This window comes from Pinus tabuliformis, chromosome 8 (genome assembly GCF_031772625.1).
Source record: "Pinus tabuliformis cultivar Carrire ecotype Pingquan chromosome 8, CPIR1, whole genome shotgun sequence".
NCBI classification, from domain to species: Eukaryota; Viridiplantae; Streptophyta; class Pinopsida; order Pinales; family Pinaceae; genus Pinus; species Pinus tabuliformis.
In genome coordinates, this window is record NC_142294.1 from 1,512,941,180 (window position 1) to 1,512,965,263 (window position 24,084).

Consider the following 24,084-nt stretch of genomic DNA (forward strand, 5'->3'; position numbering starts at 1 on the left):
ATCCAGCCAAGGTCCAAGTCATTCAGGATTGGCCCTCTCCAACCACTCTAACAGAGCTCCGCAGCTTTCTAGGTCTTGCCAACTTCTACCGCAGGTTTGTGTTGGGATTTTCTCATATTTCTTGGCCCTTGAGTCAAGTCACCAAGGGCGGGGCGAAAGCAAAATTCTTTTGGTCTGAATCTCAACAGAAGGCATTCAGGGAGTTGAAGGATCGCCTCTGCATGGCACCAGTGCTCGCGTTACCAGATTTACAACAACCATTTGAGGTCGAGACAGATGCCTCTGACTATGCTATTGGGGCAGTCCTTACTCAACATGGACATCCAGTGGCATATCACAGTGAAACACTTTCAGACACAGTCCGGAAGTACCCCACTTATGATAAAGAGATGTATTCCATTGTACAGGCCTGCCGACAATGGAAGCATTACATTTTGGGGAAGGAAACGGTCATCCACACAGACCACCGACCTCTGCAGTTCATACAGACCCAAGGGAAATTGCAGAATGATCGCCATCAGAAGTGGTCTACATACCTGCAACAGTTTCACTTGAATATCAAGTATAAAAAGGGCAGCACCAATAATGTTGCAGATTGCCTCAGTCGACCACCGATCATGGCGCTAACCACCGTGCTCAACTCTTGCGGGCACGAGACTTCTGATTGGCCACTTCTCTACAAAAGCGACCCAGAATTCGGCCACACATACCAAACACTCTTGGAGGGTCGGCAGGTTGCAGATTTTCACCTCCAGGATGCCCTATTATGCCACCTCGGTCACCTTTGTGTTCCTTCAAGCGAGCGTGCCAAGATGATTTGGGAAGCACACTACAGTCGGGCTGCTGGGCATTTCGGGGTCGAGAAAACAGTGGCAGTACTACAAAACTATTTCTATTGGCCGAATCTTCGACAGGATGTTGGGAAGTACATCTGATCATGTACTGCCTGTGCCATTGCCAAACCGACCATTAAGAAGCAAGGCCTCTATACCCCGTTGCCTACCCCTAGTCGACCTTGGGAATCCATCTCCATGGATTACATGTCAGGACTTCCTTCCACTAAGCATGGAAATGACTGTGTTTTTGTGGTCATCGACAGGTTCTCAAAGATGGCCATTATGATGGCCTGCAAGAAGAATATCACAGCAGAAGCCACTGCTAAACTCTTCTTTGAACGAGTGTGGGTACACTTTGGGATCCCACAGTCTATCATCTCAGATCGGGACAGTCGGTTTCTCAGCACCTTTTGATCAAGTCTCTGGTCAATGCTAGACACCAAACTCACGAAGTCCACAGCCTTCCATCCTCAAACTGATGGCCAGACAGAGGTTGTCAATAGGATGATTGTGCACATTCTGCGCATGTATAACTCAAAGCATCCACGCACATGGGACGAGAGCCTCCCCTACGTTCAGCACAGCTACAACCGAGCTCTTCATAGCTCCACTGGCCATAGCCCTTTTCAGGTGGGTTTGGGATTCCAGCCACTATGCCCCATTGATGTGGCCATGCCACTTGCAGCTACTCACATGAATTCAGCTCATGTCCAGTCCGAAACAGATAAGGCCACCAGCTTCATTGAGCGCATCCAACATATTCACCAGCAGGTCCATGACATTCTTGAGAAATCAAATGCCAAGTACAAGCAGCGACATGATCAACATCGGGTGCCACACAAGTTTCAGGTGGGCGACAAAGTTTGGTTGCATTTGCAAAAGGAACGCCTTACTGGAGCCTATCGGAAATTGAGACCACTCCGATATGGTCCTTACACCATTACTAAGGCTATGGGAGACAATGCATTTGAGCTCAGCATTCCCCCATTCCTTGGCCTGCACCCAGTATTTAATGTGGACCGCCTTCGGCCATACTTTCCACCATTGCTAGACACATCCGATATTGCAGAACAGCTCAAACCCACAGAATTAAATCCAGATTGCATGGAACAAGCTGCAACTGATCGGATCATGGACACACAGATCAAGAACACTCGCCAACAGAATATCCAACTGTATCGAGTTGTCAAAGCGGGCCAACTCCTTCAGCAGGGCAAGTGGCTCACCAGGGAACAAGTTCAGCAGAAGTTTCCTCATCTCATGGAGGAGCTCAACGCAATGGGGACCATTGCTTCCTAAGGGGGGAGGAATGATCCAGGTGGATATTGGTGGCCACCTGCCAAGTCCACCTGGACCCCCACCATTGTCTTTCTCAGCATTTTCAGTTTCCTTAATTGTAGCACAACTTACTATTTTTAGCAGTTTTTCGGGTCCTGAACTTCCGGAGCCGTTTTGAGGCCCTAAACGACGTTTTTTTTGTGAATTTGGGGGCAACATGGGTCCATGGACCGATGTTGCCCTTCCCAAAGTGGTAGTTCTCGGATAGATCTTTCTAACGAGCTATCGTACGCGTCAAACGGAGATCGTATGCCAAAGTTACGACCCCGGGAAATTGATGTACCAATTTACCCAAACGGGGCCCACAATTTGGCGTTTCGTCTTCTAGGGTTAGGTTTCAGGATGGGAAGGGTTTTCCATTGTTTCTCAACAATAAATAGGCCTTCGAGCCTCATTGTAATACAGTTTTGAGAACAGTTCAGAGGCATGTAGCCATCACATCTCTTCTCAGAGATAAGATACCATCGCCCTAACTAGTTTATTGCCATTTCTGTTTGTAAGCATATTTCGGTATTTTCCATTAATGAAATGAAGTATTATTTCCGCTGCATCTTTGTGTATATGGTTATCTCTGTAATTTGTTGCGTTCCTGTTTAAATCCGGATCAAATATGCTTCCACCAAATAGTATCAAATAGTTAAGATCAACTCTTGGGTACACATGACACTGTTGCAAGTTCATCCATAATTATTCCCCAATTACGACACCATTGGAAAAGTTACTGAAAAAATCTGAGCATTTTGCTTGGACCACTAACCGTGATGCTTCCTTTGATACATTAAAGGAGAACCTTGCAATTGCACCAATATTGGTTTATCTAGATTAGAATAAAGAATTTCATGTCCACATTGATGCATCAGGGATTTCTTTGGCAGCTAATTTGGCCCAACCTGGAGATGGTAATTTGAATCAGCCAATATATTTTTCTAGTAGAAAACTTTCTACTGTGGAGAAGAACTACACCACTATTGAACGTTAAGATCTTTCTATGGTGTATTCTCTACAGAAATTTAGGCACTATATTTTGGGTGGTTCCTCTAAGTGTTTTATTGACCACTCTGCAGTGAAGTATTTAGTAAATAAGCTTTTCCTAGAAGGGATGATTTACAAATGGCTCTTTCTATTTTAGGAGTTTACATTCAAAGTCATCATTTATCCAGGATGAACAAATGTGGGACCTGACCATATTTCTAGGCTAGAGTCAGGTGAAGCAGGAGGGTCAATGGATGGCCAATTACCAGATGCATATTTGTTTCAAGTTTAAGTTGTCCCTAATTAGTTGGAACACATTGCACTGTTCTTGGCCACTGGAAAATGCTAATATGAGTACACAACAACCTAGAGGAGGCATATGGTGGTTCGAACTGCACATTACCAACTCATCACAGATCAATTGTACAAAATGGGGCTTGATCAGATACTATGAAAATGTGTCCTTAACCATGAAAAGGAGGATGTGCTATGGGAGTGCCACACTAGAGCTGCGGGAGGACATGTAGGGGGAAAATATACCACAAGATAATTATTTTAGGCAAGGATCTAATGGCCGACACTCTTAAGAGATGTGAAGGCATATGTTAAGAAATGTGATGTAGGCCAAAAAGTGGGGTGACCATAACACATGGATGAGCTTCCTCTGCATCCTGTATGCGTGCTCCAAGATTTCTAGAAGTTGGTTTTTGACTTCATGGGTCCTATAAATCCTCTGGTGTGCCACTCTCATGCTCGGTACATTATTACTGCTACAGACTATCTGACCCATTTTGCTGAGTCCGCATCCATTAAAGACTGTACTGTTGATACCGCTATGTAGTTTATTTTTTAAAATATCATCACTTGATTTGGGTGTTGTTATATCCTCACCAATGACCAAGGGACTCATTTCATCAATGATATGGTCATTGTATTGTTGTGGAACTTCATGATCCAACATCATAATAGTAGCCCCTATCATCTGCAGCTGAACGATACCATCAAAGATTTCAACAAGATCCTAGAGAACGACCTCACCAAGGTTTGTTCTGCCAATAGAGATGACTGGGACAAGAGAGTACCAACTACCTTATGGGGTTACCATACCACCGTAAAACGATTGCATAAATATACCCCATTCCAACAAATTTATGGTTATTTAGTTGTGGTACTTTTTAATTTATTGTTCCCAATCTCTTCATTGCTCATGCTACATAGATGATAGAGAATGAGTCACTTGTTGAGTGGTGGAATGAACTACGGGAGTTAGATGAAGCCAGGTTTCTAGCTAATTTTCCCCAAATTATTGAGATGGAGTGAAAAAAAAGCATGGCATGACTGATACATCAAGAGGAAATCGTTCATAGTTTTGGATCATGTTATACTCTATGAGAGTAAGTTTCTAAAGTATCCTGGGAAGATCCAAATGCATTGGTTGGGCCTGTTCCTTGTTGTAGAAGTGTGAGACTTTGGAGTTTTTAAGCTTGCGCAACTGGATGAGATTATGTTGCCAGGATGGGTGAATGACGAATTCCTGAAGCCATTCCGTGGCCCACAAACTTCTTAATCACTTGTTTGATCTCTGAAAGGGGTTGTAGGTAGGTTAGGGTCGAGTAATAAGTAGGTTTAAAGTCAAGTGCATTATGTTAGTTGGTTAGTTGCAAATAAAGGTACTTGCGTTTGGTTTGTTAGTCTAGTTAAGTGCATCCCTCTACAACTAATTGTGGTTGGGGGAACACACATGGTAGTCGTCTTGTCCATCATAATCAATAATATTTTCTAACGTCTTTTTGAATTTGATTTGAATATTTCCTGTAATATCCTTGACACATTTAGGTTGTCTAATTTTTTATTTTTTCATCATTTCATAGTAATTGACCATAATGATCACCCGCCTTTTGAGTTTCTACATCATCCATCTCAGGTCTAGGCCATAGTCACCATTAATACAACAATTTGAATTGAGTATAGCAGGTTTTCGTATTTATTAGTTAAATAATCTAATCACAGGCGTCCTGTCAAGTATCTCTATATAGTTTGCAAGGAAATATTGAACTCTCCATTGTAAAATGTTGGGTGGTCGAGCTGCTCACTCTTGCTTTAGTGTCAAATTCTCCTGGTTCTTAGTTCAAGTTCCAGCCTCTTATGTCCATTATGTATAGTGGAAGAGTTGCGTACATGACTAGTGTGTCCAAAGTAGTTGTCCCTGCAAGTCTGCGGGAGCTTCGAATTATAGAAATTGAAAATATCCTTGGAAAGTACGAGAAAGCTTCAATAGTAAATGATTTTGACGAGTCCTTCCATTTCCATGCACTCAAGCGTGAAGTATTCACAGAATCTGTGGCTTGGCAAGATGGCAGTCATTCTTACAGGATGAAGGAGGACTTCCATGCATTAAAAAGTCCCACATTTATGAATTTAAGAAATTTTCTTGTCTTCAACACCTTAGGTGCGACTATGCAGTGCAAAAAGTTTCTTATCAACCATTTGCATGGAGTCTCCCTATGGCTTGACTGATATTACCCAATACATGCCAAAAACATCTAGAAGTTGACAAGGTTTTCTGCTACAGGTGCCAATGTTTGGTCTGCATTTCAAACCACCTCCAAGCGCAGTAAGAAGATTGGGGAAAATAATTTTGATACCAAATATGCTACTCAGTGTGGAGGAAAAGGGGCCATTATTGATTTTATTACTGTTCCTTGAATAATTTTTTCTTGTCATGTGATAGCGAGGAAGATTATGCATCGCTACACCAAAAGAAAATTGACTTTAGATACTATCTCAGTGGCTAAAGCATGCGATAAAGGAGATCAGTTGAATTAGTGCAACTACTTGTTGAATGAATTGTTCAAACCTTATGAAGACGTTTATAGGCATGCAACTTACTTCATCTACGATTATCTTGTCATCTCTCTTGCCATCATGAAGTGGTGCCCTATTGAAGGGAGGGAATTAGCTCTAGTCTCTGACGATCAACCCTTGGCACTTGCGTACACCCCATGGTGGACATCAGTGGACCCAAGCAAGAAAGAAATCAACGAAGCATCCTTCGTTGACTGGTATGCCAAAATGGTCAGTGTTACAGTGGCTGTTCCCTGAATCCCATGACCAATCCTTGATGAATATTTGCATGTCATTAGAATTCACCATGGCACCACATAGATTTGGCCCCAAGTTGTCAACCTAGAGACATTCCAAATGCAGCCCCTACCTTTTAGTCTCTGGAAGTGGGTGTTCCATAATGAAGTTCTATCATGGTCAGGTATTTCGTGTGAGGTCTGGAACAACAAACCAATGTAATATTTTGAGGAATGTTTCCATGTCCATTTCCTGGTGAGATACCCCTCCGCCTCCTAGAAGTGGGTCATTGAAGAAATAGTCACTCTCTTCTTAAAGTGGTTTGAAATGACTATGTTCTCATTTCGGAGCACTCTGGTAGTGTTTGGTTTTGTATTAAGTTCTTTACCTCTCCTTTCTAATTTTCCTAGTACTAGTTTTCCCTGTGCTTCTTTGCTCAGATCGCCAGCCATTTGACTCACCCTGGTGAGCCTTATTTCTGTCACTGATCCCACAATGCAAGATACCCTTCATTATTCTAGCCCATTTCCCTCAGTTTCCCTGTACCTAGCCCTATTCCTTTGCCAAAAATTGTTGACTTCACGAACGAAGAACCTCACTCCATCGCTGGTACTCAAATAGTTGAAGAATTTCCACATTCCACCCCAACTACTTCTTCGATTTTCCACAAACCCTTACCCCACACGACCTCCCCCTATGCAACCATTTTGTATGCCCCTAAGACTGGAAGTCCCTTTACTATTGAAACCAAAATGGAGGTCAACTCTGTTATTCAAGAAATCACAAAGACCACCCATGATGCCATGGATGTGAGTACTATTCCTAGGGGTAAGATCGTAGTTCCTATCTACAGACCTTGCTTCTGGCATCAAACCCTGAACCAACGAATGCCCAACCCATCCACACTAGTCACAAAGCTGACAAATGCCAGGAAGCTCTAAGCATCCTAGCCTAGACTTCTAACCCTATCTCCCGCTCCACGTTACCAATTTTTCCCACAATCCACACAGACATTCATGCAAAGGAGGACCTATAACAAGAAAATTCACCACAAGGGTAGTCTAAAAAGTCAGTTGCTAGTGGACAACATCTACAAGATCACTTTCCTCTCCGTAGTGTGATGTCATCTAATGATATCCACCATTGGTCACCATATCAACTATTTAACTTCATCCAAATAGCTACTAGAAAAGTTGAATCCCTACACAATACCTTGGTCATCAATCATGAGCAACAACATCAACATATTCTTTCCCTAATGACCAAGCGAGATCAACTCCTCCAATAAAAGAAAGTGTTGCAACAACAAGTTGATGATATCAGTGCCAAATTTCAAATGCTTTGGCCCACTATTGTTGAGGGGGCACTGAATGCACCATAATATTTCTAAGCCTGCACCCTTTCTGATCGCTATAACCACATTGGAGCTGCATGTACCAAACTTTTTTCTTTGAACCGAGAGGTTAAGAAAACTATCACAACCGCCCAAAAAGCACTCCCTAACTCAGCCACTCAATATGCCGCCGAAGTTGAGCATAAAATTTCCGATGTCATTTCCCTTAGGGCCTTCCCTTCACCATGTTATTGGGGAATTGTATAAATCTTCAAACATGTTCATGACTGGTTTGGTTTTCTCTCTAGGAAGAATCAACCAGTCTATGCATTGAGTCAATAGGCTCTGTAGTTGTTCGACCAAGCTTTACTCACAGCTGACCTTAACCAACAAAATGATTTTATTTCCTAGATTGAATCGCTAGAGAAGCATATCCAATAGATTGAAGATGACTCTTGCACCACTAAGGCCCTACTGCGTGACCTCAAACTGTCTACACTGATTCATTTTTAGAAGTTGCAGCAGCTCAACACTAAAGCCAAGAACCAATGGAACACCCTCATGACTGGCCAACCTAACCAATCCATCGCCATAATTACCATGAAATTTCTTGATCAAGTTGCTATTCTATTGTATTCTTGGCGGTCAAGGATCACTTGAATACACTCAGTTCAAAACTGAAGCCATCCTGTTTGTGCCTGAGTTAGGTTCTTCTTTTGAAGGTCAACCTGTGACATGAGAAAGAATGACTTAGGAAGAAGCAAAAAAAGTAGGTGTTGAGTCTTGAAAATGTCATTCATTTGCATTATACTTTCACTATTATGTCCATTATATCACCTCCATTTCACCTCCATTTCACTACTATGTCACCACATTCATCCCACTTTCATTATCATTGGGCCACCTTTATGTTTTTCCAATCTTTATTATTTCTAAGCCTTTTAAGTGAATTTGTGGTTAAACATTAGAAAATAATGTGCATATGCTTATACCTAACAAATGGGTTGAGGTTGTTGACATGTGTAGGTTGAAAGGAGACTTCTAGAAGACCCTTATGTGGCACTCTAAGGCCAAATTCGAATTTGGTTAGAAAGAATCATGGGATCATGAGGATATGTGTCACATCTCCTAATTGTATTGTAACTCTAAGAATAAATGTGTCTTATCAGTTCCTATTTTGATTAGGACTCTAGAGGAAGAGGGAGAGATTCATGGATTCTCATTAATGAGATGGCTCTCATCTTTTTGTATAAATAGGAGATCTCTCTCCTTCATTTGTTAGTCTTTCCTTTAGTCTTTTCTTAGTCCTTTTAGCTTGTTAGTCCCATGGCTTTTGAAAGCTTTGGAGAACTTTGTTGTACTTTGTACTTTTGAAGAAATTGAATAAAGCTTTGATGTTCTCAACATGGAAGGAGAGGTGAAGTAGATGTCATGGAGCACATTAGGATGTAAGGTAGAGTAGATTTCATTTTGTAAATATTGTTTTGTAGAATGTAAGGTAGATTAGATTTTTCATTCATGCAATTTTAATTCATGCAAGTGTGTTTAATTTTGCTTTGATTTCATGACTAATGGCATATGTGATCATCTTGTCTATGTTGCTGACCTTTATTTTTCTAGTTTGATTTTCATTAGTATCATTTCTTTAACTTGCACTTTACTTTCTGCTCTTAGATATCAAGTTGTTCATCTATTGATGGTTCTTTTTCCATAATCAAATAACTTTATTGGAGCCAAAATATCACTTAGTACAGCTTGGTTTAGTTTGCTTTAAGACTCACATTGCTGACTTGTTCATAACTGTTCTCACATGATAAATCTAGCTGAAAGGCAAAAAGGTTAAGAAAATGTTAAAGTAGTGTGATTTGTCTCCTTTTTGTAGCGTCACTTAGATTTCACATTTCATTTTCATTTTAAATCAGCAGCAGAGATACTGGGCCAATGTCATTAGTCCTTTATTTGATGTCTTTATTTTCCTTTAAGCATTTGATTTCATAGGTAGTAGGGGGCCCCTGCCTTGTATAGCTGTCACTTTAATTTCTTGTATTTCTTTTTCTGATTTTCATGTATATTAATGTACAGTTTGAATTACTGCATTTTATTTTCTTTTTAACATGTATATTATTGTACATAAATTGCTTTCAAGTTGATTGTAGATTAGTGATGCACATAGCCTTTTAATGAACTAATGACGTGATAGAATCATCTTGTCCTTTTCCTGAAGCAGCAAGGATACTGGGTCTCATAGTCATTCTCTCATTATTTGATTATTGCATTTTATTTTGATTGAACTAGTTGTATATTTACACTTTTGTTTAAATACTAACTCCATCAATAACATGTTTTAAGTTCTTTTGAAGTGCTAAGTTTTGGAAGTTACCATTAAGGACATAGGCCTTGTCTTGAAATCTTTATCCATACTTGTCCTTTAAAAGTATTCTTAAGACCTTAGAAAACCAACAAGAACAAAACCCCAAAAACAAAATAAACTATAAAACAATGAAGTAAGAGAAAGGTTAACTAAGCACATATAGTGCACCACACTTCATCAGTTTACGATACCCGGATTGATAATTTATGTAGAGCAATTTAAGACATTAAATTGACTAGACATTTTGGCGCCGTTGTCGGGGAAGTGTAATTAGGAGACCTTATTTCTTACATCTGAAAAAAAAAAAAGGTTAATAATTCTTGAGTATGCTCTCCTCTTACACTTTGTGTGATCTAGAGGATCAGAAAAAGGATTGTTAAGTAAAAAAAAATGGTTAATAATTCTTGAGTATGCTCTCCTCCTGCACTTTGTGTGATCTGGAGGATCAGAAAAAGAATTGTTAAGAAAAAATAGGAGACAAAATAAACTTCATCACTTCAATTGATTCAAGAAAAAAAGAAAAAAGAAAAAAAAGAGAAGAAAAACAATCTATGGCTATCTCCATTCCTAGTTTTCGTTGTGGCTTCGTGACTCTTCAAATAGTGTGTTCTTTATTGGTGTGTCTTTCCTATGGTTGGATTGGAATTTCTTGTCTCCCACATAGATCTCTGATAAGGGTCAACAGTGTGAAACTACCACCATCTTCTTCAGCTTCTCATTCTCATCTCGCACCTTCACAATGCCTTCTTCAACATGAGTATTTTCCCCCGCTCCTGTACCTATTACCTCCCGAGACTCCTCACAGTTGTCCATTATGAAAACCCTTCTCACATAAAGCTTAATATTGTTGAGCTTCTTCTTTGTATCAAAGAGATCGAATGGAGCCCTCTTCGGAACAAAGAGAACAACCTTGAACTCCAATTGACCCTCTACAGAGAAATGCTTCACGGCCAAGTGATCCTCCCAATCATTGGTGAGACTCTTATAGAACGATGCATACTCTTCCTTTGTAATCTTCTCTGGCTTTCTCATCCAGATGAGCTTTTGCTTGTTGACAAGACTCCATTCATGCGACACTTCCTTTACCTTCTTTTTCTTCTTATCTTTCTCCTTTTCCTCCACTTCCTGGATATCCCCTTCATCTTCCTTCTTCTCCTCTGTCTCCTCTTCGTCGTCACTGACCTCCTTCTCGGTGGTCTTTTCAGTCCACAAATAAATGGGGTAGCTAATGAACTCGGAATGCTTCTTGATCAGATCCTTCAACCGCCTCTCCTCCAAGTATTCCATATAAAAAAAATTTCAAAATCAATTTCACAGCCGAATGCAGAACTGTTAACTCAGGAAAAATGCGTAAACATAGAAAAAAACGTCAAACTTCAAACGTTCGATTTGACCAAATGGAGACTAATTTCAAAAAACTAAAACATGGGTTTTTTTTCTAGGTGGGTTAATTAGATAACCCAGAAACCGTTTGAGGAACTTCGTGGCGGTCTGGGAGAAATCTTCGGTTCTTTGGAGCCTCTTTTTTGCCGCCGCGTGAAGAAATTGAGTTATTAACTGACAGTTTGATGTGTTCGGCGTACCTGAAGAAGGGGAATTCAAATTCGGTTCTATGCTGCCACATCTACCACGTCCTCTACCCATATGCCACCCGTTGTAATTCATTAAAACCAACAATGATCCAAGTGAAGACGACTCTGTTACGTAAACCAATTACATACGGCTCTTCACAGCGGCATAACTCCCGCTGCAATCTCCACAGCTGTGCTTCAAACCTTGATTACAGTCCGTTTACCAATAGTCCCATGTGACCAACAGTTAGCACACTGTGTGTACTTAGTTTCACTCGGCATCCCAAGCGATTTCATCCATCAAAACATCGAATGAGATATTGATGTTGACAAAGTTTCCACCAAACAATAAAAAAAGTCCGCCAGACAAGATGAGACTAGCGATACCATCACAACAAGAAAGGTTTACAACAGCTGTTTGCTTGTTACATATGTCGATATACATTATGAGGATCATATGCAAAGATATCCAGGGAGGGGCTAGAGCCTATAGCCAGAAGACAATGTTTATACGCATGTTGAAACCAGATCTTGTAGACAGAGTCATCACAAGTTTTGGAATGATTACAAGATCTTGTTGGATATGAAGTATCTATTGAGGTTGGACAACAATTTGTTACAGCCTTCACTCCTCCACATTTTTTTTCTCTTCCACGCACACAGCCACTCCATTTCACAGTACTTTCTACACTTTTCACTTTCCGCAGCCAATACAGTGTTTCCGCAGCTCACACAGCGTTTCCGCAGCCAATCCCAGATTCCGCAGCTGTTTTGTTGAACTCTAGGTTGCAGGTGTCATCAAGAAAAAAAGTCACATGGGTAGCTAGGGAAATGTCAGTACATGGATGGTGTCCCATTCATTCGACCAAATTTGATGAAAAAGACCCCGGTCAAAGGGAAGTCAAATTGTGTGTTATCACTAAGTCGCCACACTGAGTCGCTGCATGTCAAGAAAAAATAATAATTTTGAATCAATGAATTGAACAAGTTATTTGCTCACTTTTCTGAAGGTATTGATTAATTTTGGACTGATAATGAAAGATGAATGGCTAACTTTTTATTCAAGATTTTTAGCTACAGAGCTGTTCCCCAATTCCGCAGCCAGAAAAACCTCATTGTTCAAATCAGCCTATCTTTCTCATACAAAATCAGATTTTGATGATTTAAGTACCATTGGAAAGATCTCAACAAGATCTATACAGTGAGAAATATATCATTAGAGTTTGAAATGGCAAATAATGAAATAAATTGCTGAAAAGAAGCAACATCAACTTGAGGCACTAATTCCAAAGCAGGTATAAATTCTTTTGATTTTTCCTTTGAGAACTTGTTTCATTAATACAAATTCTTAGTTTTGTGTGTAAATATCATAACTAGAGAGATTGATCACCTCTCTCCTTTGATAATCTTACATTCCATTGCAGAAGAAGTATTAGTTTTTTTGCAGGTTTCAGGAGGAAGGACAAATGACTACAAGAGAATGGTGTCTCTCTAAGAGACCAATTTGTTTCATAAGAGGATGATTAGCAACAAAGAGGAAATATGTTGATGCAAAATCAGATCCAAACACTTGAAAAACTTTCAGATATTATTGTCTCCATCACATCCATCCATCACAGCCATACTTCACAATAAACCATTCACCTCATTTTCCTCCATATTTTCCATTTTCATTCACATACACTTTCCATCTCTTTTTGTCCATTCATAACCCACAAATAAAAGCAAGAGGCTCATTCACATGCTTATTGCCATTGCCATTTTCCATTTTCATTTTCCATTCCTTGTCATTTTCATTCCGCAAATAAGCCCTGCTTCAATGAAAATTATTGAGTCCATAGTCCTTTGAGTCTAAGTTCTTTGTAAAAACACCTTGAGGCTTGCATGCCTTAATGGCAAGTCCTCATGCTGACAAACAATGGGAATACATTAATGTACCTTGTTCGTTAGATCTTCTAGGTGACTCGACATCAGCAAATTCATTCGTACCTAGCAAGATGTGTTTGGGCATCTTGACTCTCATTGTCATCAATGGTGAGAGTTCTCGTGTTGACTAGTGGCATCCATTAATGGCCACTAAGCCAACAATTTCCTACTATGTTCGACATCAGAACATCTTTTCACATAGTAGGAATTGTGCCAATGAGTTTTGAAGACATGAAGACTATTATTTTCAGCATTTTGGAGCAGATTCAGCAAGTTTTAGTAGAAGCAATAAAAAGTCATCTTATCTCTCTATCCATGACTCCTCTTGATCAGCCACTTGAAAAAGATCAGAAGTTTTCAGCCACCACACATACAACTCATCCATTCCAAAGGGTAAGTGAAGGTACGGAATTTTCTAACTTTTAACCATAGAATTCCATAAAAAGCTAGAATGATAATTGTTGGAAAAACATTTCTCTTCCTCATTTCATAAAATTGCCAATACCATCAGTTGGGGGGGGGGAATACATTCATATTCATATCTTTCCATGTCCATATGATATTTACGAGCTCACATACTTCCAACATATATTAATTATTACATTGCTATTATGAGCATACAATGGCTTTTGAAAAAGTGCTTACAGGATAAATTGGATACAAACAAAATCATGGTTGTCACACAAGAACCAACCATCATGTAATCCAATAAAGATATACTTTGCAACAATAATCAAAATATCATTATGAAAAGTTCAAATATCAAAGTAGAAGGCAACAACAAAGAAAAAAAATGGTTGTAACACAAGAACCAACCATGTTGCAATTCAAGTAAAACACTTTGTAGAAATATGAAGTTATCAAATGATATCATGCAAAGTTAAGCCAAAGCTCAAGGATCAAAAGAGTTAATGTAATATATATTGCATGAGGACATGCAATAGCTTCAGTTGGGGGGTATGTTGAGTCTTGAAAATGTCATTCATTTGCATTATACTTTTACTATTATGTCCATTATATCACCTCCATTTCATCTCCATTTCACTACTATGTCACCACATTCATCCCACTTTCATTATCATTGGGCCACCTTTATGTTTTTCCAATCTTTATTATTTCTAAGTCTTTTAAGTGAATTTGTGGTTAAACATTAGAAAATAATGTGCATATGCTTATACCTAACAAATGGGTTGAGGTTGTTGACATGTGTAGGTTGAAAGGAGACTTCTAGAAGACCCTTATGTGGCACTCTAAGGCCAAATTAGAATTTGGTTAGAAAGAATCATGGGATCATGAGGATATGTGTCACATCTCCTAATTGTATTGTAACTCTAAGAAGACATGTGTCTTATCAGTTCCTATTTTGATTAGGACTCTAGAGGAAGAGGGAGAGATTCATGGATTCTCATTAATGAGATGGCTCTCATCTTTTTGTATAAATAGGAGATCTCTCTCCTTCATTTGGTAGTCTTTCCTTTAGTCTTTTCTTAGTACTTTTAGCTTGTTAGTCCCATGGCTTTTGAAAGCTTTGTACTTTTGAAGAAATTGAATAAAGCTTTGATGTTCTCAACATGGAAGGAGATGTGAAGTAGATGTCATGGAACACATTAGGATGTAAGGTAGAGTAGATTTCATTTTGTAAATATTGTTTTGTAGAATGTAAGGTAGATTAGATTTTTCATTCATGCAATTTTAATTCATGCAAGTGTGTTTAATTTTGCTTTGATTTCATGACTAATGGCATATGTGATCATCTTGTCTATGTTGCTGACCTTTATTTTTCTAGTTTGATTTTCATTAGTATCATTTCTTTAACTTGCACTTTACTTTCTGCTCTTAGATATCAAGTTGTTCATCTATTGATGGTTCTTTTTCCATAATCAAATAACTTTATTGGAGCCAAAATATCACTTAGTACAGCTTGGTTTAGTTTTCTTTAAGACTCACATTGCTAACTTGTTCATAACTGTTCTCACATGATAAATCTAGCTGAAAGGCAAAAAGGTTAAGAAAAGGTTAAAGTAGTGTGATTTGTCTCCTTTTTGTAGCGTCACTTAGATTTCACATTTCATTTTCATTTTAAATTAGCAGCAGAGATACTGGGCCAATGTCATTAGTCCTTTATTTGATGTCTTTATTTTCCTTTAAGCATTTGATTTCATAGGTAGTAGGGGGCCCCTGCCTTGTATAGTTGTCACTTTAATTTCTTGTATTTCTTTTTCTGATTTTCATGTATATTAATGTACAGTTTGAATTACTGCATTTTATTTTCTTTTTAACATGTATATTATTGTACATAAATTGATTTCAAGTTGATTGTAGATTAGTGATGCACATAGCCTTTTAATGAACTAATGACGTGATAGAATCATCTTGTCCTTTTGCTGAAGCAGCAAGGATACTGGGTCTCATAGTCATTCTCTCATTATTTGATTTTTGCATTTTATTTTGATTGAACTAGTTGTATATTTACACTTTTGTTTAAATACTAACTCCATCAATAACATGTTTTAAGTTCTTTTGAAGTGCTAAGTTTTGGAAGTTACCATTAAGGACATAGGCCTTGTCTTGAAATCTTTATCCATACTTGTCCTTTAAAAGTATTCTTAAGACCTTAGAAAACCAACAAGAACAAAACCCCAAAAACAAAATAAACTATAAAACAACGAAGTAAGAGAAAGGTTAACTAAGCACATTTAGTGCACCACACTTCATCAGTTTACGATACCCGGATTGATAATTTATGTAGAGCAATTTAAGACATTAAATTAACTAGACAGTAGGATCATAACAACAACAAGGGGAACCAACAACATAAACCAAGGATTGACTCAAGGATGAGTCAATCGATTGTGGTTGGGGCCTATTGGGTCCATTGTTTTGGGGGACAAAATTTTGACACATTTTGAGTGAGTCTGGGAAAAAGGTGGTTGTGCATAAATCCACCAATGAAAAGAAAATAAATCAACAAAGATCCATCAGATATTGAAGGTTACAAGAGGGAAGCATGGAAAAGTGCAAGTGAAGCATAGTTCACAAAGATCACCGAGGAGAGAAGGAGTAGTTGAATCCGAGTCACAAAAGTCTCCGAAGAGGAAAGAGCGTGGTATCCAAAGGAATGATTCTCATTTTAAGCAAGCGATGTTTTGGGGGAAGTCTATAAATGCCAAGGGAAAAGATAACAAAAGGAGGAGGTGAGGACCATATACAAAGATGTTGTCATTGTGTCAAACAAAGTCTTGTTTGTTCCTTGCTCATCTCTCTCTCTTAGCTGAATTGTGTAATGATAAGTCTATTTTTTTCCTTTACGGTTGCAGAACCAAAATGTAATCATGTAATAAATGTTAATGGAATGGGAGTTGTGGGACTATTATATATCTTTGGATGCATTGAATTGTATGGGCGTCTTTTAAATTTTCTTTTGGATGAATTTGAATGTTATCTATCTGTCTAGTTGTATCACAAATATGTATTTTCCACATGTTGCATGTTTGTGAATAAGATTGTCTAGTGTAGATTCGGGTATTGAATTGTCTACTATGCCAATCCTTAATGCCCATTCCTAGACCCTTCCCTATCTAAGTCTCGACATGCCTTGAGTGAGACGCCTTACTTCTTAATGAGTAACGTGAAAATGTCGGCATTCTGCTAGACTACAATGAATAATTTGTTGGCACCTGAGTTGAACCCAGGGTCTCTATCTATCGCAATTTTGAGCCAACAAAGACCAACATATATATAAACCAAGCATATTTTTTTTAAAATAAGGTTTGAGAATCCATAGAATAACTTATCACCATACTCGAATTCATATAAACGTAGATACAAAGGCCAGACATACATACACTATTCATTTAAGACACAAAACATTCGAAAGACATATGTATAAATTAAATATGAGACAAGGCTGCTACCAAATGTCAATTCTGTAGTGGCCTTGTTCTTTATAACATTCGTATGCAGATGCAGAATGGTAGGCCTCAATTTTTTTCATGAGTAGCCAATGAAATTTGATATAAGGAGTGTCAAAATGAGCATAAAAGACACATAACCATGTGAAAGAAATGAAGGTTATTGTGGAGCACCTGGAAGGTATGCTTTTGACTAGCAATCTAGTGGTTTTTCAATAATAATTGTAACCTTTTCTGCATTATGAGTTCAAAGAAGATAAAGGGTTTTGATAAAATGTGCAACAATAGATAAAGGAAGCTCAAGTGCTAATAATTGACGTTTTCTATGCAGGAAGACGTGGGAACAAAGGATCGGCAATTGAAAACAAGAAGCAAAGGGAAAATAACTACTGTCCCTCCAACGGGGAACCGGATGCGGACAAGATCAAGTAAAATTAGAGCCGAATAGCCCAGAGAAAGAATGCAGGATACTGAGTCGGAGAACGCAAGAAGGGAAAGAGAAGAATCGAACGATTAGCGAATCCCTCAGGATCTTTGATCCTGAGGGATCGCTGCTTTAACTTATCTTTTGATTATCTAGATACCTCCGTCATTTCTGTTATATAAAGGCACCACGCCATTGAGCGGGGGGACGACTGTTTTTGTAATTCTAAGTTTCAGAACCAACTGTGATCATTGAGTCTCGCTGAGACCTGACTTTGTTATACTTTTGTTGATGCGATTAATATAGAAGACTTGGTGTTCATTTCGTCTCTGCATCTGGAGTAACTTAAGGCAGTGTTCCATTGGCAGCCAAGGGCCCAGCTCCGAAGGACACTTGCTTTTGTATTATTATACTGTGATTTGTGTGTGGTTTGTTTATTTCCATTATTTAAGTAATCTGATACATCTTTTATGTGATATACTATGCTTCATTATAATTGATTTCTGAATGATTTCTTTATCTCATGTCTCTGCATTGTATAAGTGGATCTATTCGAATTGCATCTCTCAGCTATTTCTGTAGCGAAATGTTGGTATGAATGTTATTGTTATTAGATCCATGTGAAATAGTATTTGTAAGACTTGAAAGCAATATTAATTCGTTCAGAAACATAGTCATATCATCCATCACTCTCAGATTGCTATAGTAGTATAGAGCGTGTACATACGGTTGAGGATTGTTGTTCCATTTTGTTATTGTTGTTCCATTTCATTACTGCTGTTCCATTTCCAGACTGCTGTTCCATTTTACTTTCCGCTGTTCGATTTACCTGCCTTTGTTGTTCTTAGTGTGAGAGCAGGCCTAAGGCTGTAGTGAGCCTCAGCAAGACGCTGCTTAGCCCCAGACCTATAAGTCCATGCTTTGATTTCCTTTCTTTATCAGTTTCTAAAGGGATGGGTTATTGCTTCCGTACCCTTGACTGATCAACCGCCGTGTGTGATTCTATCTTTTGGGTTAGTTTAGTTACAGCCTAGCATCTGTTTCCTTTCAAATCATTAGAACACTATACTACCGAGCATTACTCGGACAAATAGCCTCGGATTGAGCTACTCCTTGCAATAACAAAACGTTCCCGGATTGACTTATTAATGTGGGATAATTAGTGGTGTGAGAGACCCTAGTTACAGCTCTACATTTTGGCGCCATTACCGGGGAGGAGTAATAGCCATTTGCCCTTTACAGAGTAGTGCGCAAATCTGCTAGGGGGGAGTTGGATTTTAAAAACGGAAGGTAAGAAACTGCGTACGGAGCATGTAAAAGCCCTGCTCCACCGTCCGCTCTCTTAGTAGAATTGCTGGTTGATAGGATTTAGTAGTTTTTAGAGTGCATGACTAAGCAGAAAAAGCTAGAAAAGAATATCAAACCCCCAGCCAAACCTGAAAAAGCCAAAGGACCGGTGACCCTTGGCCGAACAACCTTCATAGACGAAATCTATAAGAAAACTAAATCTCAGCCGTCAGTAGGCCTCAGAAAGATTCATTCTAAGCAGCCTACTAGTTCCCTTCAAGCTACAACATCACCATCTGGAGCCTACGCTGAGGTGCATAGTCAGACTGATGAACAGGACTTCCAAGAAATTGAAAATCCTGTGTCAGAATGGCTGCAAGAAGGGAACTTAAGCAACCTTTGTGAAGGAGAAGGGGAAACAGGGGAAATAGAGGAACCAAAATCTCCTTCTAGGATAATCCAGCTGTTAAACAGCCCAGATAAGGGGAGCGCGGCTAGAATTGATACTGAAGGCACCCCATTCCTTCAGATAGAAATCCCAGATAAGGGAAGTGTCATTAAAACAGCCCCTGCCAAGGCCGCCCCTTCTCAACCTAGGAACACCCTCCTAGAAATTCCGGAAGGTTATTGGCACATATTCGATCCCATGGTGCAGAATCAGCCAAATACCCAAACTTCTACACTGCAATATCCTATAGTAGATTTTGCTGCAAATGCCCCCATGAAGGCGATTCCTCTTCAACACATCCCAACGTTTCACGGACTCACATCAGAAGACCCTGATGCATTCTTATTTGAATTCGATGTGTTATGTAGAGGGTATGATTACACCACTGACCCCCAGAAATTAAAGTTGTTCCCCTCTACCTTGAAGGGAGCAGCCCTGAAATGGTTTATGGGTCTAGGTGGTGGAGTCATAAACAATTGGGAGCAAATGAAAGAGTCATTTCTCAAGAAATATTAGGATTACTGTAGGTCAAGAGAACTGAAGGATGAAATTTTCCAAATGACGGCCAGACCAAATGAAACTCTAGAGGAATATGTAGAACGCTTCCAGTATAATTTACAGAGATCCCCCTATGCATCATTACCTCTGCCTGATAATGTGTTGAAAACTGCATTAATTAGAGGTATGAAAGAACAGTGGATTGAAACATTGAATATCATGGGAAAAGCGGATATTTACCAAGAGAATTTTGCTGATATCATTAATTTATGCATTAGGAGTTCAAGAGGTAGCACAAGGATAAAACCAACAGAATATGATAGGTTTGTTAGAGATAACAAAATATCAACAGAAGGGGTAACACGTGTAGAACTAGGAAATTTATTAGAAAATTTTAAAACTGATATTCTGGGGACATTAACTACTCAGATTGATATTTTGCAGGCTAAACAAAAGAAAATGGAGGCGGAGCAAAATCTGGCAATTTTCTGCCCCCGATGCAGAAGAAAACATAGCCACAAGGAATGTCCGCTAGATACAGTTCAAGCATGTGCTATCTGTACGAAAGACCACCTTACTGAGAGCTGCCCCTCACTTCTTGGATTGAAGGCAGTATACAAGGAAGCAGAAGAAGAATCAGAACCAGCATACTTTGTTAACCAATGTCGCCAATGGAAACCTAGGCAATCTGGTATGTTTTCTGACCCAACTTCTTCTTTTCATCCTCCGCAATACAATGCTCAACAATATGGTATGTGGCAAAACCAATCTACACCCCCAGTCCCGAATTGGTCATCACAGCCATTTCCTTCTCCGAATCCATGGATGAATCAGACATGCCAATTTGGTTGGCCAAATTTTCCTTATACCCCACCATATTGGCAGAACAATTCATATCCTCCACAATGGATTCCCCCTACTTCACAAGGTTCACCCTGGCAGACCAATTGGCCAAGATCGACATATCAGTCAACAGGAACTATTCCACTCCCTCAACCAACTCTGCCAGCCTTACAACAAAACCCCCAGTCTAATCTGAGACCGCAACTCCTATCCCAACCCAATCCCAATCCTAATAATAGACCAGTCCAATCCATCCAAATCATAGACACATCAGAAATTGGACCTGGCCTAAGGGAGTGCAATGATCTTCAGTTACGATCTGGACGTATAATAGAAACAGAGGGAGACAAAACAGTTTACATTGAAGATCAGTTACCAATAGAACAACCGCTACAGCAAAAGGATGAAAATAAAGAGCAGACCCATCAACAAGCAAGTACATCCTCTCCTCCTTTCCCGGAACGATTAGTCATACCTCGACTAGTACAAACTCCAGACTTTGACATTCTGGGAGAGTTACAAAATCTATACATAAAGATTCCATTCCTCCAAGCTATTCAAGATATTCCTATATACGCAAAAACTATAAAAGAACTGTGCATAAAAGAATCAAGGAGGAATATAACTACTAACCCTATAGTCCAAGTAGTTGGTACTTTATCCGACCTGTTATCAGGAAAAGAGACACCTATCAAATACGAAGATCCCGGGAACCAAATCTATGGTCAAACCCTGACTAACGCTTTAGTCGACTTGGGAGCTGCAATCAATATTTTGATAACTTCCACCTGCCAAAATCTTGGCATCACATCAGTAGAACCTACTTCTACTTTGTTAGAATTGACAGATCGATCTGTAGTTCGACCCGAAGGTACTCTATATGATGTCATGGTTTCCGTAGATTCCTGGGAATATCCAACTGATTTCCTGGTAATTAATCCAAAAACCCGACTAGATGGACATCCGCTAATACTGGGAAGACCTTGGCTTGCTACTGCCGATGCCTACATTGGTTGCCGGCAGGGAAACATGACCATAACTAAAGGACCAGACGTTAAAAATCTAGTTCTATATCCTCTAGCACAGCCAAGCCTGCCGATGATTAAAACTAGTCACTATCCCGTGTCATATCTTACTAACAATATCAGATCTCCATTGACTGTACAGAAGGCTTTAGATTTTAAAGATCAAACAGAAGATGACGCCATCAACAACTTCATTAGTCAAACTGAATCTAGAACGCATATGAAATGTTTCATGATAGAAGCAGCATTTGATAGCGAGCTAGAAGAAGACCCTTTAAAAGATCCACATGACCAAACAATACCAGTAACTGTTGTTGCCAATAGTAAAGTAGTGGAAATTGAACCTGGTAAGACTCTAAATATTAATGTCAACCTTACACCAGATCAAGAAATGAAGCTTGTTAATCTGTTACAAAAATATAAGGGAGCATTTGCGTGGGATTACCCCGACATGAAGGGGATTGATCCTCAATTATGCACCCACCACATTTATATAGAGAAGGATGCAAGACCTGTTCGTCAGCCACAAAGAAGACTCAACCCCCATCTAAAAGAAATAGTAAAAGCCGAACTTCAGAAACTTTTAGATGTTAATTTTATTTACCCCATCTCTGACAGTAAATGGGTCTCTCCCCTAGTGGTGGTACCCAAGAAAAATGGGAAATGGAGGATTTGCGTGGATTACAGGGAGTTAAATAAGGCCACACAGAAGGATCACTTTCCCCTCCCATTTATAGATCAAGTATTGGACACTTTGGTAGGGAAGAAATTTTTTTCTTTCCTGGATGGCTTCAGCGGATATAACCAAATCCAAATTGCCCCTGAAGACTAGGATAAAACTACCTTTACTTGCCCTTGGGGAACGTTTGCCTATCGAGTACTAGCCTTCGGCCTATGCAATGCCCCTGCTACATTCCAAAGGGCTGTTCTCAGCATCTTTGCATACCTAATAAACGACGGACTTGAGGTGTACATGAATGACTTTACACCATATGGAGATGATTTTGACCCAGCTCTGGATACCCTGGAAAAAGTCCTACAACGTTGTATCGCTACCAGACTTTGCCTGAGCCACGAAAAATGTTACATGATGATGACGGAAGGGCTCATTCTAGGGCACTATATTTCAGCAGCTGGCATCCAGGTAGACCCTGCCAAAATTCAGATTCTTTTGCTCATCCCTACTCCCACTACTCAAACAGAGGTACGCAGTTTCCTTGGATTTTCTGGATATTACAGACGATTTATAGAACATTATTCACGCATTGCTGCACCTCTATATGCTCTAACTGGTAATGTTGATTTCTTGTGGACAGAGCAATGTGATCAGGCTTTTAAGGAATTGAAAAAGCTGGTATCAACAGCCCCAGTCCTTCGAGGACCAAACTGGGATTTGCCATTTCAAATCTCATCTGATGCTTCGGATACAGCAATTGGTGCAGTCCTGGAGCAAGAAGAGGCTAAGAAGCCATATGCTATTTACTATATCAACAAAAATTTATCCTCTGCTGAACTCAATTATACTGTTACTGAAAAGGAATTCCTGGCTGTAATACATGCTGTTAACAAATTTAGACATTATATTACAGGCTATCCTGTTGTGTTATATACAGATCATTCTGCTATCAAATATTTGGCAAATAAACCTGTTACGAATGCTAGAATAACCAGGTGGTTGATCTTATTGCAGGAGTTCGACATCACAATCAAGGATCGACCTGGCAAGGAGAACCATGTAGCTGATTTCCTCTCATGAATACCGAAAGCAATTGAAACAGCAGCAGTGGAAGATCAATTTCCTGACGAGCACCTATTTGCTGTTGCTGTTCGAACACCCTGGTATGCTGATGTCGCCAATTACCTCGTAGTCAGTAAGCTACCAAAACACTTAACCCCTCAGGAACGCAAGCAGATTGTTCAGAAGAGCACTCGGTTTTCATGGATTGGAGGCCATTTGTTCCATACAGGGGCAGACATGCAAATCAGAAGGTGTATTCGAGAAGACGAAATCTTCGACATTCTAAAAGCTTTCCACGAAGGGCCATGCGGGGGACATTTCGCTGAAAAACGAACAGCACATAAAGTATTGCAGACGGGCTACTATTGGCCTACAATTTTCAAGGATGCGAAAAATTTTGCACAAGCCTGTGACAGCTGCCAGCGAGCAGGAAAACCTTGCCAAGCCGATGAAATGCCTATGAGACCACAATTGGTCATTGA

At 39.5% G+C, this 24,084-nt stretch overlaps 1 pseudogene; it reads right to left on the bottom strand.

Annotated features, from left to right (window-relative positions):
- Positions 1–10,608: 10,608 nt before the first annotated feature.
- LOC149241634 (heat shock protein 90-1 pseudogene) lies at positions 10,609–11,218 on the bottom strand (annotated as a pseudogene).
- Positions 11,219–24,084: the final 12,866 nt, after the last annotated feature.